This window comes from Lissotriton vulgaris, chromosome 1_1 (assembly GCF_964263255.1).
Source record: "Lissotriton vulgaris chromosome 1_1, aLisVul1.2, whole genome shotgun sequence".
Classification (NCBI taxonomy): domain Eukaryota; kingdom Metazoa; phylum Chordata; class Amphibia; order Caudata; family Salamandridae; genus Lissotriton; species Lissotriton vulgaris.
In genome coordinates this window covers 1,910,697,089-1,910,714,022 of record NC_141685.1, presented here as the reverse complement: position 1 = coordinate 1,910,714,022, position 16,934 = coordinate 1,910,697,089, and positions in this window count along the sequence as shown.

Below are 16,934 nucleotides of genomic sequence, written 5' to 3'. Positions count from 1 at the left end.
AGCACCAAGGCGATACAAATCCAGCCGCTAACGTGAAAAAAGGGGCGATGGGCCAATTAGCGATCAGAAACTGAACGCTAATTAGCGCCAGGCCTGTATTTTTCAGGTTCCGAGGGAAAAAACACTATAAAACGCCCGCTAAGCAGCCCAAATACAAAAAAGCAATTGAGAATACCATGGAGGAAGCTGGACCGAGTACAGAAGCCAACAACAACCCCACAAACACCCAGGAGGACCAACCAGGGACCCTGTGGAAGGGCAAGGAGAAGAGAAAGAGGAAGAGAAGAGAAGAGGAAGCCCCGGTTCAGTCAGCAGGAAAACCAGGTCCTGATTGCGGAGGTGACAGAAAACCAACAACAACTTTTTATCAGCTCCACAGTGTCATTGGGCACAAAAAATGCAACATGGCAGATCATTGCAGCCAAGGTAAATGCTGTTGGAGAGGTGAGGAGGACAGTGGATGACTGCAAGAAGCGCTGGCATGATGCTAAGCGCGAGACCTAGCAGAAACTTGCAGCCAATCTGAAAGCAGCAATGTAGACTAGAGCTTGGAGTCTAGCACCCCAGGAGGAGCTGGATGAGTTGGAATAACAGGTGTCCAAAGTCATCAGAGAGGAGGCGGTGGTTGGAGTTCCCGAATAGGATACTGCTCCACATGACCAGGCACAACACCAACAGGGTGAGTAAAAACCAGGGACTGGGGGGACGGGGGAGATGGGCACAATGGCACCCATGCACAATTAAATATATTGCAGTGCACACCCACAATGACTGTGGATCATGTCCCGGATACCCTTGGTCCTGGTGGCATAGACACATATCATCCTGGTCAACCAATACATTACTGGACACATGTAGGTAGACTCACAGACCTGGAAATGTGCACATAGAAGTCTAGCAAATACAGTCCAAGTATCATATCAGACCACAAAATAAGGGCTACATGAAAGAGCAAAGGGCCACATTGATTGGAGATGCGGCAGGGTGTCAACATGGCCCCCTGCCTCAACCCCACGCATATTCATGTTCCTGTATGTCTGAGTCATGTCCAAGATTTTGCATGTGCATCAAGGGTGATACTACTGTACATACACAATCTTGTACAAAACTCATACACACGGGCACAATGGTGGGTGTGTGCTGACATTGCTGGCGTCATTCTCAGTCATGCACCTGATCAGTCCCATACACCCCTCATCCTCATTTTGGCATCATAGAGATGCGGGCCAGTGCAGACCAGTTGTATATGCATGGTGTTGAGACAAGGGGGCCATGTAGACATCCTGCCGCATCTCCAGTTAATGTTTCTGCTTGCTCGTACAGGAGATGCTGTCCTGTGTACACCAAGTGAGAAACCATCTAGTGATTCTGCATACCATAAACACATGCATCGTCAAAACAAAATGATCAAGTAGCCTACTGGCTAAAAGGTGCATATCCCACAATTAGCAGACTTGATTCAAAATGTGATGTAATACAATGAGCAGGGGGATATGTCTACAACGCCACAGTGCATGGACACACACCGCATTGTGCAGCACACGTAGAAACAGCAAGTAGGCCTTCGTTGCAAATGTGCATAAAGGGGGCTTTCCTTACACATGAATATTCTCGCACCAAACCAATGCACATGTGCAGTACCAAGCAAAGCTGGCTGTCTATAAGCCACACTGACAAAGCAAGTGACAGAGCATGATGAATAGCTTGCTTGCCCCAAAACATTTTAACATGCGCAGGCCACGTCACTGAAGTGCCTGAGTGTGGACTTCATCCTTAAAGGAGCAGGTCACACTCTGACACTAAACAAGACAACAACTGACAAACAATTCCCAAGTGTCCCAACTCTGACCAAGACCCATATTTGCCCCACCTTGCAACATCTCACCATTGTAAAGGCACCTAAATGAAAGGCTCACTGCCTGAAAGGGATAAGGGGCAGCAATATCAAAGCTGCTGGGGCGACTCACCCACAATGTAGGGCACACACACAAAAATCTGAGCTACTTAACATTGACTACAAGTTGGTACAAACTGCATCACTTTTACAACTTAACAGAGGACACAACTGGTGCCGCTTGTGTGTAGAAATTAGCCATTCGCATGTGTCATAGCTGTAAACTTTGAGTTGACAATGTACAACTACAACGCCACATCTATGATGTTGCACTAATATTCACTATCTGGCAACACAAATGCATCTCCTCCCAGACTGTCACAATGTATATTGTCATGCAGTCTGCTTGTAAACTTATCCAATGCATGTTCATACATGAAACACAGTTCAACTGCATTTCCCCATTACATTGCAGAGGGAGAAATATCACCTTCTGAACAGCAGCCTGTCCAACTCTTCGCTGATAAAGAATAGGAATTTGCCTCCATCAATACTGACACCCTCCAACAGCTGCTAGACTCACTCAGCACCCCATATCCAGGAGCAGGGCAATCCAGCAGTGTTGTGGAAACTCTAGCCCCTGAACAAGCCACCCAGCAGCAAGCACCTACCACCACAGCTGCCTCACAGGACCTTGAGGACCCACTACTGACATTTTAACGCTGTGCGGTAGAGGTCCAGCAGGAGATGGCTTATCAGGTGTGGGTGGGGTTTGACAACCTCGCGGCCAAACTTGATGCCATACGTGGGTGTCTGAGTCCTATTCAGGACTATCAACAGAACATCACAGACACCCACAGTCCGTTCCATGCTCTCCGACATTCCATGGCTGACATTGCTGGAGTCATGACTCAGAGACAAGAACAACTGTCCAATCAGAAAAACATAACACAACACATTCTAGGCATCATCAAAAATGTCAAGGGCATGGAAAGTGGGAATTGGAGTTGGTCCTTTTTTGGTAATTGGGGTTGGATTCCCCAGCAGCTGATTTATCTCATAGTGGTGTTGATATTATGCTGTATTCTTATTTGGTGTCTTCCCCTCTGTTGTTCTTATTGTGCCTATGTTTTCATGCCCAAACAGAAAATATCAACTCATGTTACAAACGCCGCCATGATTCCAAAGAATAATTGCAATAAACAAGGACCCCCTGAGAAATGAATATATCTCAATTCCTAGGACAGGGAAATATAATATAAGAGAAAAACTTCCTAGGCAATTGTAACAAATCAATCCAAATTCAAAAACATAATACAGGGAAAAGTAGACAAGAAAATCATGTAGAAAAATATTGTATGTTAAATTATTAAAAAAAAGCATACATTTTTAAAAACAACATTAATTATACATTCCACAATTAAATTTACTCATTTCATTATTATTCAATACAATATACACAAATGTGTGAAGGTGGCAGTCTTTATCATTATTATCTATCGACGCGCATTCCGGCGTAGTCAAAACGCCTTTTTCAGGAGAAAAGCCCCTGATATTACCTAAGAAATATAATGGAAAACATTCAGAATCTGGTAATTGCTTAGCATCATTCGTTATGTCATATTATAACTTTGGCATAGGTGATCTTATCCAAAATACAAATAAATATCAGTATTGAATTATCTAAAAACAATCAACAATACAATTTTGCAAAAAAGTTTTTGGTTAAAAAACATGATTCAACAACATGATTACAAGTACATACAAATTCCCTGAATCGATATAGTCAAATGTCACTAATAGCTTTTTAACATATAAACAACCAACATCTGAGTGCTCATATCAATTCATACTAGAAGAAAAAGCAGAAGGAAAGGCATGATATAATCAATTAATAAAAAAGAGAAACCCATTTAACCATAAAAGTTCGAAGGTCATAAATAAAAGAACACCACACTTACTTCATATATGAGGTTAAATCGCAGTAGTGTGTAGTTCGCTTTTTTAGATTAAAGGACAGACTTTAGGATTGGTCCATATATTTCTTCTATGCGTTCTGTAATGCAGTTAATAATGCACCAATGTACATATGATGAGAATCATGTGTATTAATGATAAAAATGTGAACATTCTAATGAAATAAATGCACTGAAGTCGATGACCACTTACATGAATATACGGATACTGCGACACACTTATGTAGGGTAATTTATTTAAAAACCACGAAAGCTAAAAACAAATGACAGGATCACGGCGATGTCCCAAAAAGAAGAACCTATGAATAAAGGAACATATATATTCTATAAGGGTCTATCACGGCTATATCACAGAATTTCCTAAGAAAACCTATAATAGACTCTAATATTATTACCTCATTATGCGGTCGTACGCGAAGAATGAAGACCTTTCTAAATGGACGGAGATTGTATGTTCGTACTGTCGATAAAAACAATAATGCCGGATTGAAGCAGATGGTGAAGCGAATAAAGAGCAGAACAAAAAAGGGGGAGGAATATAAAAAATTTCGGATATTATATATAAATAATGCATACAGGAGCACACTCCGTCTGGGATTAAAAAAAAACAATTACCATATATAGGTTCGGTAAGCGGCAACAACAGACGATATTCTGCGGTAGCGTATCCTCTAAAAGAAAGGCATCAGAGGATAGTCAATCTAAAAAGTAAATGGCCGGAAAAAAAATATTTAGTAAATTAAAACTGGCTCTAAGGTTAGAATCTACCGGTTGTGAGCGGGGCCAAAAAACTTACCTGATGTAATCCTTCCTGCTGACCGCAATATAGGGGCACCACGGGCCCTCTTGATGTGGCGTGTATAGATAAAAGCGCCAAAAGGAAGAAACGCCGAGTTTAAATCTCCAAGACAGCGGTCATGTGACAGCCTCTCGATCGCGCGTAACGTCAAAACACGTAATGACGTATCTATCTAGGATCAGTGCAGCGGGTCTGTCATCAATCTAATGGGTAACAGTGAGGACAGACTAACGCAAGAGGGAATCGCATTCAACTAAACTTAATTGAAATTAACAATCTAAACAAAGATTACTATTGTGAACCTAAATTAATAAATACAACTGGGATAATATTAGATTTGAAGCTAAAATGACGATGTAAATCCCCTCTAATAACGATATGAATTGTCGAAATGTCATTTAAATCTTTAGTTTATATTACAATAGTGAACGATAGAGACAAAGTCTCAAAGTACATAAATTGAAAATACTCGGGAATTGTCAATTTCTGTCAGTCAATCAGAATTAATACCACAGTCCGTTATAGACCGAATATTTCCATAAATTATTAGAATATACCTAAAAATCATAAACAGCTGTGGTGCTGTAAAATTATACCTAGAACACCGTACACAACTGTGGTGCTAGGTTGATAACAAAATTGTAACATTGTGGACTTCAATATAAAGATCTATATGGCCTATGACAATATAACAAGAACACCATATATAACTGTGGTGCTAGGTTGATAACAACATCGTAGCATTATAAACTTCAGCATAAAGATCTATAGGGTCTATAACGAATTTTATCAAAATCTTTAAATCATAAAAAAAGTCCATGAAATGATCCTATCATAATTCTAACAAGTATTGTGATCACGACAAAAATAGAAAAAATACATTCAGATGATGGCGTTCTCCCAAGGTATTTCGCTGTTGAGACCTTTAGTGAAGGTGTCAAAAAAGAAAATCCAAAACACCTTGCGTTTTTTGCGTATGTTTAGGCCTCCTTTGTTTTCAGGGGTTCTAATTCTCTCTAGAATTCTCCAACGTAATTCATCCGGTTTGTGATTGTGTTCTAAATAATGTTTTACCATGGGGGCTTGGATTTTCTTGGTGCGGATTGCTGAACGATGTTCAGTAATCCGGGTTTGGATCATTCTTGAGGTATTCCCTACGTATCCTAGGGAACAAGGGCATAAAATAAGGTAAATAGTATTCTTAGTTTTGCAGTTCCACATTTCTGTTGCATTTATTGTCTGACCATTATGTGTGAATGTCTCGCCTTCAATAATCTTATCACAAGATTTGCAATTGGAACATTTTGTTGTACCTTTAATAGGCATGCTACCATCTTATGATTTTTTTAATAAATCTTGGGCCATTGGCGTTATCAAAACGAGAGTGAACAATAAAATCTTTAATATTTCTGTTACGCCGATGGGCGTAAAGAGGCTTGAGTAATTTGGGGCCTTGAGTGTGGTTACTATTTAAAATATGCCAATTTGCATTAATTATTTGTTTGATTTTTGTATCAAGTGTAGAGTGTTTTGTGACACACACTAACTGCGAATTTTCTTTCATGACCTTAGATTTTAATAGATGGTCGAGGTCAAAAAATCTCGCTCTTTTGTAAGAGTCCCTCACCAGCCGGTGAGGGTATCCTCTATCTAGGAATTTTTTTCTCATTATAGCAGCCTGTCTATCATAATCAATAAGAATTTGTACAATTTCTTCTGACCCTAAGGAATTGGGAAAACAGGATGCCTTGTTTTTGATTTCTTGGATGAAAACTATTGAAGTGGAGCAAGGTATTCCTTGCAGTGGGCTTGATGAATAAATCCACTTCTAATTGTCCAGCCTGGTGTCTAATTAAAATATCCAGAAATTCAACTTGGTCTGTGCTTATACCTGCTGTGAATTTAAGGTTACTATCAGTTACGTTGAGCCAACTTAAAAATTCAGATGTGCATAAAGGGGGCTTTCCTTACACATGAATATTCTCGCACCAAACCAATGCACATGTGCAGTACCAAGCAAAGCTGGCTGTCTATAAGCCACACTGACAAAGCAAGTGACAGAGCATGATGAATAGCTTGCTTGCCCCAAAACATTTTAACATGCGCAGGCCACGTCACTGAAGTGCCTGAGTGTGGACTTCATCCTTAAAGGAGCAGGTCACACTCTGACACTAAACAAGACAACAACTGACAAACAATTCCCAAGTGTCCCAACTCTGACCAAGACCCATATTTGCCCCACCTTGCAACATCTCACCATTGTAAAGGCACCTAAATGAAAGGCTCACTGCCTGAAAGGGATAAGGGGCAGCAATATCAAAGCTGCTGGGGCGACTCACCCACAATGTAGGGCACACACACAAAAATCTGAGCTACTTAACATTGACTACAAGTTGGTACAAACTGCATCACTTTCACAACTTAACAGAGGACACAACTGGTGCCGCTTGTGTGTAGAAATTAGCCATTCGCATGTGTCATAGCTGTAAACTTTGAGTTGACAATGTACAACTACAACGCCACATCTATGATGTTGCACTAATATTCACTATCTGGCAACACAAATGCATCTCCTCCCAGACTGTCACAATGTATATTGTCATGCAGTCTGCTTGTAAACTTATCCAATGCATGTTCATACATGAAACACAGTTCAACTGCATTTCCCCATTACATTGCAGAGGGAGAAATATCACCTTCTGAACAGCAGCCTGTCCAACTCTTCGCTGATAAAGAATAGGAATTTGCCTCCATCAATACTGACACCCTCCAACAGCTGCTAGACTCACTCAGCACCCCATATCCAGGAGCAGGGCAATCCAGCAGTGTTGTGGAAACTCTAGCCCCTGAACAAGCCACCCAGCAGCAAGCACCTACCACCACAGCTGCCTCACAGGACCTTGAGGACCCACTACTGACATTTTAACGCTGTGCGGTAGAGGTCCAGCAGGAGATGGCTTATCAGGTGTGGGTGGGGTTTGACAACCTCGCGGCCAAACTTGATGCCATACGTGGGTGTCTGAGTCCTATTCAGGACTATCAACAGAACATCACAGACACCCACAGTCCGTTCCATGCTCTCCGACATTCCATGGCTGACATTGCTGGAGTCATGACTCAGAGACAAGAACAACTGTCCAATCAGAAAAACATAACACAACACATTCTAGGCATCATCAAAAATGTCAAGGGCATGGAAAGTGGGAATTGGAGTTGGTCCTTTTTTGGTAATTGGGGTTGGATTCCCCAGCAGCTGATTTATCTCATAGTGGTGTTGATATTATGCTGCATTCTTATTTGGTGTCTTCCCCTCTGTTGTTCTTATTGTGCCTATGTTTTCATGCCCAAACAGAAAATATCAACTCATGTTACAAACGCCGCCATGATTCCAAAGAATAATTGCAATAAACAAGGACCCCCTGAGAAATGAATATATCTCAATTCCTAGGACAGGGAAATATAATATGAGAGAAAAACTTCCTAGGCAATTGTAACAAATCAATCCAAATTCAAAAACATAATACAGGGAAAAGTAGACAAGAAAATCATGTAGAAAAATATTGTATGTTAAATTATTTAAAAAAAGCATACATTTTTAAAAACAACATTAATTATACATTCCACAATTAAATTTACTCATTTCATTATTATTCAATACAATATACACAAATGTGTGAAGGTGGCAGTCTTTATCATTATTATCTATCGACGCGCATTCCGGCGTAGTCAAAACGCCTTTTTCAGGAGAAAAGCCCCTGATATTACCTAAGAAATATAATGGAAAACATTCAGAATCTGGTAATTGCTTAGCATCATTCGTTATGTCATATTATAACTTTGGCATAGGTGATCTTATCCAAAATACAAATAAATATCAGTATTGAATTATCTAAAAACAATCAACAATACAATTTTGCAAAAAAGTTTTTGGTTAAAAAACATGATTCAACAACATGATTACAAGTACATACAAATTCCCTGAATCGATATAGTCAAATGTCACTAATAGCTTTTTAACATATAAACAACCAACATCTGAGTGCTCATATCAATTCATACTAGAAGAAAAAGCAGAAGGAAAGGCATGATATAATCAATTAATAAAAAAGAGAAACCCATTTAACCATAAAAGTTCGAAGGTCATAAATAAAAGAACACCACACTTACTTCATATATGAGGTTAAATCGCAGTAGTGTGTAGTTCGCTTTTTTAGATTAAAGGACAGACTTTAGGATTGGTCCATATATTTCTTCTATGCGTTCTGTAATGCAGTTAATAATGCACCAATGTACATATGATGAGAATCATGTGTATTAATGATAAAAATGTGAACATTCTAATGAAATAAATGCACTGAAGTCGATGACCACTTACATGAATATACGGATACTGCGACACACTTATGTAGGGTAATTTATTTAAAAACCACGAAAGCTAAAAACAAATGACAGGATCACGGCGATGTCCCAAAAAGAAGAACCTATGAATAAAGGAACATATATATTCTATAAGGGTCTATCACGGCTATATCACAGAATTTCCTAAGAAAACCTATAATAGACTCTAATATTATTACCTCATTATGCGGTCGTACGCGAAGAATGAAGACCTTTCTAAATGGACGGAGATTGTATGTTCGTACTGTCGATAAAAACAATAATGCCGGATTGAAGCAGATGGTGAAGCGAATAAAGAGCAGAACAAAAAAGGGGGAGGAATATAAAAAATTTCGGATATTATATATAAATAATGCATACAGGAGCACACTCCGTCTGGGATTAAAAAAAAACAATTACCATATATAGGTTCGGTAAGCGGCAACAACAGACGATATTCTGCGGTAGCGTATCCTCTAAAAGAAAGGCATCAGAGGATAGTCAATCTAAAAAGTAAATGGCCGGAAAAAAAATATTTAGTAAATTAAAACTGGCTCTAAGGTTAGAATCTACCGGTTGTGAGCGGGGCCAAAAAACTTACCTGATGTAATCCTTCCTGCTGACCGCAATATAGGGGCACCACGGGCCCTCTTGATGTGGCGTGTATAGATAAAAGCGCCAAAAGGAAGAAACGCCGAGTTTAAATCTCCAAGACAGCGGTCATGTGACAGCCTCTCGATCGCGCGTAACGTCAAAACACGTAATGACGTATCTATCTAGGATCAGTGCAGCGGGTCTGTCATCAATCTAATGGGTAACAGTGAGGACAGACTAACGCAAGAGGGAATCGCATTCAACTAAACTTAATTGAAATTAACAATCTAAACAAAGATTACTATTGTGAACCTAAATTAATAAATACAACTGGGATAATATTAGATTTGAAGCTAAAATGACGATGTAAATCCCCTCTAATAACGATATGAATTGTCGAAATGTCAATTAAATCTTTAGTTTATATTACAATAGTGAACGATAGAGACAAAGTCTCAAAGTACATAAATTGAAAATACTCGGGAATTGTCAATTTCTGTCAGTCAATCAGAATTAATACCACAGTCCGTTATAGACCGAATATTTCCATAAATTATTAGAATATACCTAAAAATCATAAACAGCTGTGGTGCTGTAAAATTATACCTAGAACACCGTACACAACTGTGGTGCTAGGTTGATAACAAAATTGTAACATTGTGGACTTCAATATAAAGATCTATATGGCCTATGACAATATAACAAGAACACCATATATAACTGTGGTGCTAGGTTGATAACAACATCGTAGCATTATAAACTTCAGCATAAAGATCTATAGGGTCTATAACGAATGTTATCAAAATCTTTAAATCATAAAAAAAGTCCATGAAATGATCCTATCATAATTCTAACAAGTATTGTGATCACGACAAAAATAGAAAAAATACATTCAGATGATGGCGTTCTCCCAAGGTATTTCGCTGTTGAGACCTTTAGTGAAGGTGTCAAAAAAGAAAATCCAAAACACCTTGCGTTTTTTGCGTATGTTTAGGCCTCCTTTGTTTTCAGGGGTTCTAATTCTCTCTAGAATTCTCCAACGTAATTCATCCGGTTTGTGATTGTGTTCTAAATAATGTTTTACCATGGGGGCTTGGATTTTCTTGGTGCGGATTGCTGAACGATGTTCAGTAATCCGGGTTTGGATCATTCTTGAGGTATTCCCTACGTATCCTAGGGAACAAGGGCATAAAATAAGGTAAATAGTATTCTTAGTTTTGCAGTTCCACATTTCTGTTGCATTTATTGTCTGACCATTATGTGTGAATGTCTCGCCTTCAATAATCTTATCACAAGATTTGCAATTGGAACATTTTGTTGTACCTTTAATAGGCATGCTACCATCTTATGATTTTTTTAATAAATCTTGGGCCATTGGCGTTATCAAAACGAGAGTGAACAATAAAATCTTTAATATTTCTGTTACGCCGATGGGCGTAAAGAGGCTTGAGTAATTTGGGGCCTTGAGTGTGGTTACTATTTAAAATATGCCAATTTGCATTAATTATTTGTTTGATTTTTGTATCAAGTGTAGAGTGTTTTGTGACACACACTAACTGCGAATTTTCTTTCATGACCTTAGATTTTAATAGATGGTCGAGGTCAAAAAATCTCGCTCTTTTGTAAGAGTCCCTCACCAGCCGGTGAGGGTATCCTCTATCTAGGAATTTTTTTCTCATTATAGCAGCCTGTCTATCATAATCAATAAGAATTTGTACAATTTCTTCTGACCCTAAGGAATTGGGAAAACAGGATGCCTTGTTTTTGATTTCTTGGATGAAAACTATTGAAGTGGAGCAAGGTATTCCTTGCAGTGGGCTTGATGAATAAATCCACTTCTAATTGTCCAGCCTGGTGTCTAATTAAAATATCCAGAAATTCAACTTGGTCTGTGCTTATACCTGCTGTGAATTTAAGGTTACTATCAGTTACGTTGAGCCAACTTAAAAATTCAGATGTGCATAAAGGGGGCTTTCCTTACACATGAATATTCTCGCACCAAACCAATGCACATGTGCAGTACCAAGCAAAGCTGGCTGTCTATAAGCCACACTGACAAAGCAAGTGACAGAGCATGATGAATAGCTTGCTTGCCCCAAAACATTTTAACATGCGCAGGCCACGTCACTGAAGTGCCTGAGTGTGGACTTCATCCTTAAAGGAGCAGGTCACACTCTGACACTAAACAAGACAACAACTGACAAACAATTCCCAAGTGTCCCAACTCTGACCAAGACCCATATTTGCCCCACCTTGCAACATCTCACCATTGTAAAGGCACCTAAATGAAAGGCTCACTGCCTGAAAGGGATAAGGGGCAGCAATATCAAAGCTGCTGGGGCGACTCACCCACAATGTAGGGCACACACACAAAAATCTGAGCTACTTAACATTGACTACAAGTTGGTACAAACTGCATCACTTTCACAACTTAACAGAGGACACAACTGGTGCCGCTTGTGTGTAGAAATTAGCCATTCGCATGTGTCATAGCTGTAAACTTTGAGTTGACAATGTACAACTACAACGCCACATCTATGATGTTGCACTAATATTCACTATCTGGCAACACAAATGCATCTCCTCCCAGACTGTCACAATGTATATTGTCATGCAGTCTGCTTGTAAACTTATCCAATGCATGTTCATACATGAAACACAGTTCAACTGCATTTCCCCATTACATTGCAGAGGGAGAAATATCACCTTCTGAACAGCAGCCTGTCCAACTCTTCGCTGATAAAGAATAGGAATTTGCCTCCATCAATACTGACACCCTCCAACAGCTGCTAGACTCACTCAGCACCCCATATCCAGGAGCAGGGCAATCCAGCAGTGTTGTGGAAACTCTAGCCCCTGAACAAGCCACCCAGCAGCAAGCACCTACCACCACAGCTGCCTCACAGGACCTTGAGGACCCACTACTGACATTTTAACGCTGTGCGGTAGAGGTCCAGCAGGAGATGGCTTATCAGGTGTGGGTGGGGTTTGACAACCTCGCGGCCAAACTTGATGCCATACGTGGGTGTCTGAGTCCTATTCAGGACTATCAACAGAACATCACAGACACCCACAGTCCGTTCCATGCTCTCCGACATTCCATGGCTGACATTGCTGGAGTCATGACTCAGAGACAAGAACAACTGTCCAATCAGAAAAACATAACACAACACATTCTAGGCATCATCAAAAATGTCAAGGGCATGGAAAGTGGGAATTGGAGTTGGTCCTTTTTTGGTAATTGGGGTTGGATTCCCCAGCAGCTGATTTATCTCATGGTGGTGTTGATATTATGCTGCATTCTTATTTGGTGTCTTCCCCTCTGTTGTTCTTATTGTGCCTATGTTTTCATGCCCAAACAGAAAATATCAACTCATGTTACAAACGCCGCCATGATTCCAAAGAATAATTGCAATAAACAAGGACCCCCTGAGAAATGAATATATCTCAATTCCTAGGACAGGGAAATATAATATGAGAGAAAAACTTCCTAGGCAATTGTAACAAATCAATCCAAATTCAAAAACATAATACAGGGAAAAGTAGACAAGAAAATCATGTAGAAAAATATTGTATGTTAAATTATTTAAAAAAAGCATACATTTTTAAAAACAACATTAATTATACATTCCACAATTAAATTTACTCATTTCATTATTATTCAATACAATATACACAAATGTGTGAAGGTGGCAGTCTTTATCATTATTATCTATCGACGCGCATTCCGGCGTAGTCAAAACGCCTTTTTCAGGAGAAAAGCCTCTGATATTACCTAAGAAATATAATGGAAAACATTCAGAATCTGGTAATTGCTTAGCATCATTCGTTATGTCATATTATAACTTTGGCATAGGTGATCTTATCCAAAATACAAATAAATATCAGTATTGAATTATCTAAAAACAATCAACAATACAATTTTGCAAAAAAGTTTTTGGTTAAAAAACATGATTCAACAACATGATTACAAGTACATACAAATTCCCTGAATCGATATAGTCAAATGTCACTAATAGCTTTTTAACATATAAACAACCAACATCTGAGTGCTCGTATCAATTCATACTAGAAGAAAAAGCAGAAGGAAAGGCATGATATAATCAATTAATAAAAAAGAGAAACCCATTTAACCATAAAAGTTCGAAGGTCATAAATAAAAGAACACCACACTTACTTCATATATGAGGTTAAATCGCAGTAGTGTGTAGTTCGCTTTTTTAGATTAAAGGACAGACTTTAGGATTGGTCCATATATTTCTTCTATGCGTTCTGTAATGCAGTTAATAATGCACCAATGTACATATGATGAGAATCATTTGTATTAATGATAAAAATATGAACATTCTAATGAAATAAATGCACTGAAGTCGATGACCACTTACATGAATATACGGATACTGCGACACACTTATGTAGGGTAATTTATTTAAAAACCACGAAAGCTAAAAACAAATGACAGGATCACGGCGATGTCCCAAAAAGAAGAACCTATGAATAAAGGAACATATATATTCTATAAGGGTCTATCACGGCTATATCACAGAATTTCCTAAGAAAACCTATAATAGACTCTAATATTATTACCTCATTATGCGGTCGTACGCGAAGAATGAAGACCTTTCTAAATGGACGGAGATTGTATGTTCGTACTGTCGATAAAAACAATAATGCCGGATTGAAGCAGATGGTGAAGCGAATAAAGAGCAGAACAAAAAAGGGGGAGGAATATAAAAAATTTCGGATATTATATATAAATAATGCATACAGGAGCACACTCCGTCTGGGATTAAAAAAAAACAATTACCATATATAGGTTCGGTAAGCGGCAACAACAGACGATATTCTGCGGTAGCGTATCCTCTAAAAGAAAGGCATCAGAGGATAGTCAATCTAAAAAGTAAATGGCCGGAAAAAAAATATTTAGTAAATTAAAACTGGCTCTAAGGTTAGAATCTACCGGTTGTGAGCGGGGCCAAAAAACTTACCTGATGTAATCCTTCCTGCTGACCGCAATATAGGGGCACCACGGGCCCTCTTGATGTGGCGTGTATAGATAAAAGCGCCAAAAGGAAGAAACGCCGAGTTTAAATCTCCAAGACAGCGGTCATGTGACAGCCTCTCGATCGCGCGTAACGTCAAAACACGTAATGACGTATCTATCTAGGATCAGTGCAGCGGGTCTGTCATCAATCTAATGGGTAACAGTGAGGACAGACTAACGCAAGAGGGAATCGCATTCAACTAAACTTAATTGAAATTAACAATCTAAACAAAGATTACTATTGTGAACCTAAATTAATAAATACAACTGGGATAATATTAGATTTGAAGCTAAAATGACGATGTAAATCCCCTCTAATAACGATATGAATTGTCGAAATGTCAATTAAATCTTTAGTTTATATTACAATAGTGAACGATAGAGACAAAGTCTCAAAGTACATAAATTGAAAATACTCGGGAATTGTCAATTTCTGTCAGTCAATCAGAATTAATACCACAGTCCGTTATAGACCGAATATTTCCATAAATTATTAGAATATACCTAAAAATCATAAACAGCTGTGGTGCTGTAAAATTATACCTAGAACACCGTACACAACTGTGGTGCTAGGTTGATAACAAAATTGTAACATTGTGGACTTCAATATAAAGATCTATATGGCCTATGACAATATAACAAGAACACCATATATAACTGTGGTGCTAGGTTGATAACAACATCGTAGCATTATAAACTTCAGCATAAAGATCTATACGGTCTATAACGAATTTTATCAAAATCTTTAAATCATAAAAAAAGTCCATGAAATGATCCTATCATAATTCTAACAAGTATTGTGATCACGACAAAAATAGAAAAAATACATTCAGATGATGGCGTTCTCCCAAGGTATTTCGCTGTTGAGACCTTTAGTGAAGGTGTCAAAAAAGAAAATCCAAAACACCTTGCGTTTTTTGCGTATGTTTAGGCCTCCTTTGTTTTCAGGGGTTCTAATTCTCTCTAGAATTCTCCAACGTAATTCATCCGGTTTGTGATTGTGTTCTAAATAATGTTTTACCATGGGGGCTTGGATTTTCTTGGTGCGGATTGCTGAACGATGTTCAGTAATCCGGGTTTGGATCATTCTTGAGGTATTCCCTACGTATCCTAGGGAACAAGGGCATAAAATAAGGTAAATAGTATTCTTAGTTTTGCAGTTCCACATTTCTGTTGCATTTATTGTCTGACCATTATGTGTGAATGTCTCGCCTTCAATAATCTTATCACAAGATTTGCAATTGGAACATTTTGTTGTACCTTTAATAGGCATGCTACCATCTTATGATTTTTTTAATAAATCTTGGGCCATTGGCGTTATCAAAACGAGAGTGAACAATAAAATCTTTAATATTTCTGTTACGCCGATGGGCGTAAAGAGGCTTGAGTAATTTGGGGCCTTGAGTGTGGTTACTATTTAAAATATGCCAATTTGCATTAATTATTTGTTTGATTTTTGTATCAAGTGTAGAGTGTTTTGTGACACACACTAACTGCGAATTTTCTTTCATGACCTTAGATTTTAATAGATGGTCGAGGTCAAAAAATCTCGCTCTTTTGTAAGAGTCCCTCACCAGCCGGTGAGGGTATCCTCTATCTAGGAATTTTTTTCTCATTATAGCAGCCTGTCTATCATAATCAATAAGAATTTGTACAATTTCTTCTGACCCTAAGGAATTGGGAAAACAGGATGCCTTGTTTTTGATTTCTTGGATGAAAACTATTGAAGTGGAGCAAGGTATTCCTTGCAGTGGGCTTGATGAATAAATCCACTTCTAATTGTCCAGCCTGGTGTCTAATTAAAATATCCAGAAATTCAACTTGGTCTGTGCTTATACCTGCTGTGAATTTAAGGTTACTATCAGTTACGTTGAGCCAACTTAAAAATTCAGATGTGCATAAAGGGGGCTTTCCTTACACATGAATATTCTCGCACCAAACCAATGCACATGTGCAGTACCAAGCAAAGCTGGCTGTCTATAAGCCACACTGACAAAGCAAGTGACAGAGCATGATGAATAGCTTGCTTGCCCCAAAACATTTTAACATGCGCAGGCCACGTCACTGAAGTGCCTGAGTGTGGACTTCATCCTTAAAGGAGCAGGTCACACTCTGACACTAAACAAGACAACAACTGACAAACAATTCCCAAGTGTCCCAACTCTGACCAAGACCCATATTTGCCCCACCTTGCAACATCTCACCATTGTAAAGGCACCTAAATGAAAGGCTCACTGCCTGAAAGGGATAAGGGGCAGCAATATCAAAGCTGCTGGGGCGACTCACCCACAATGTAGGGCACACACACAA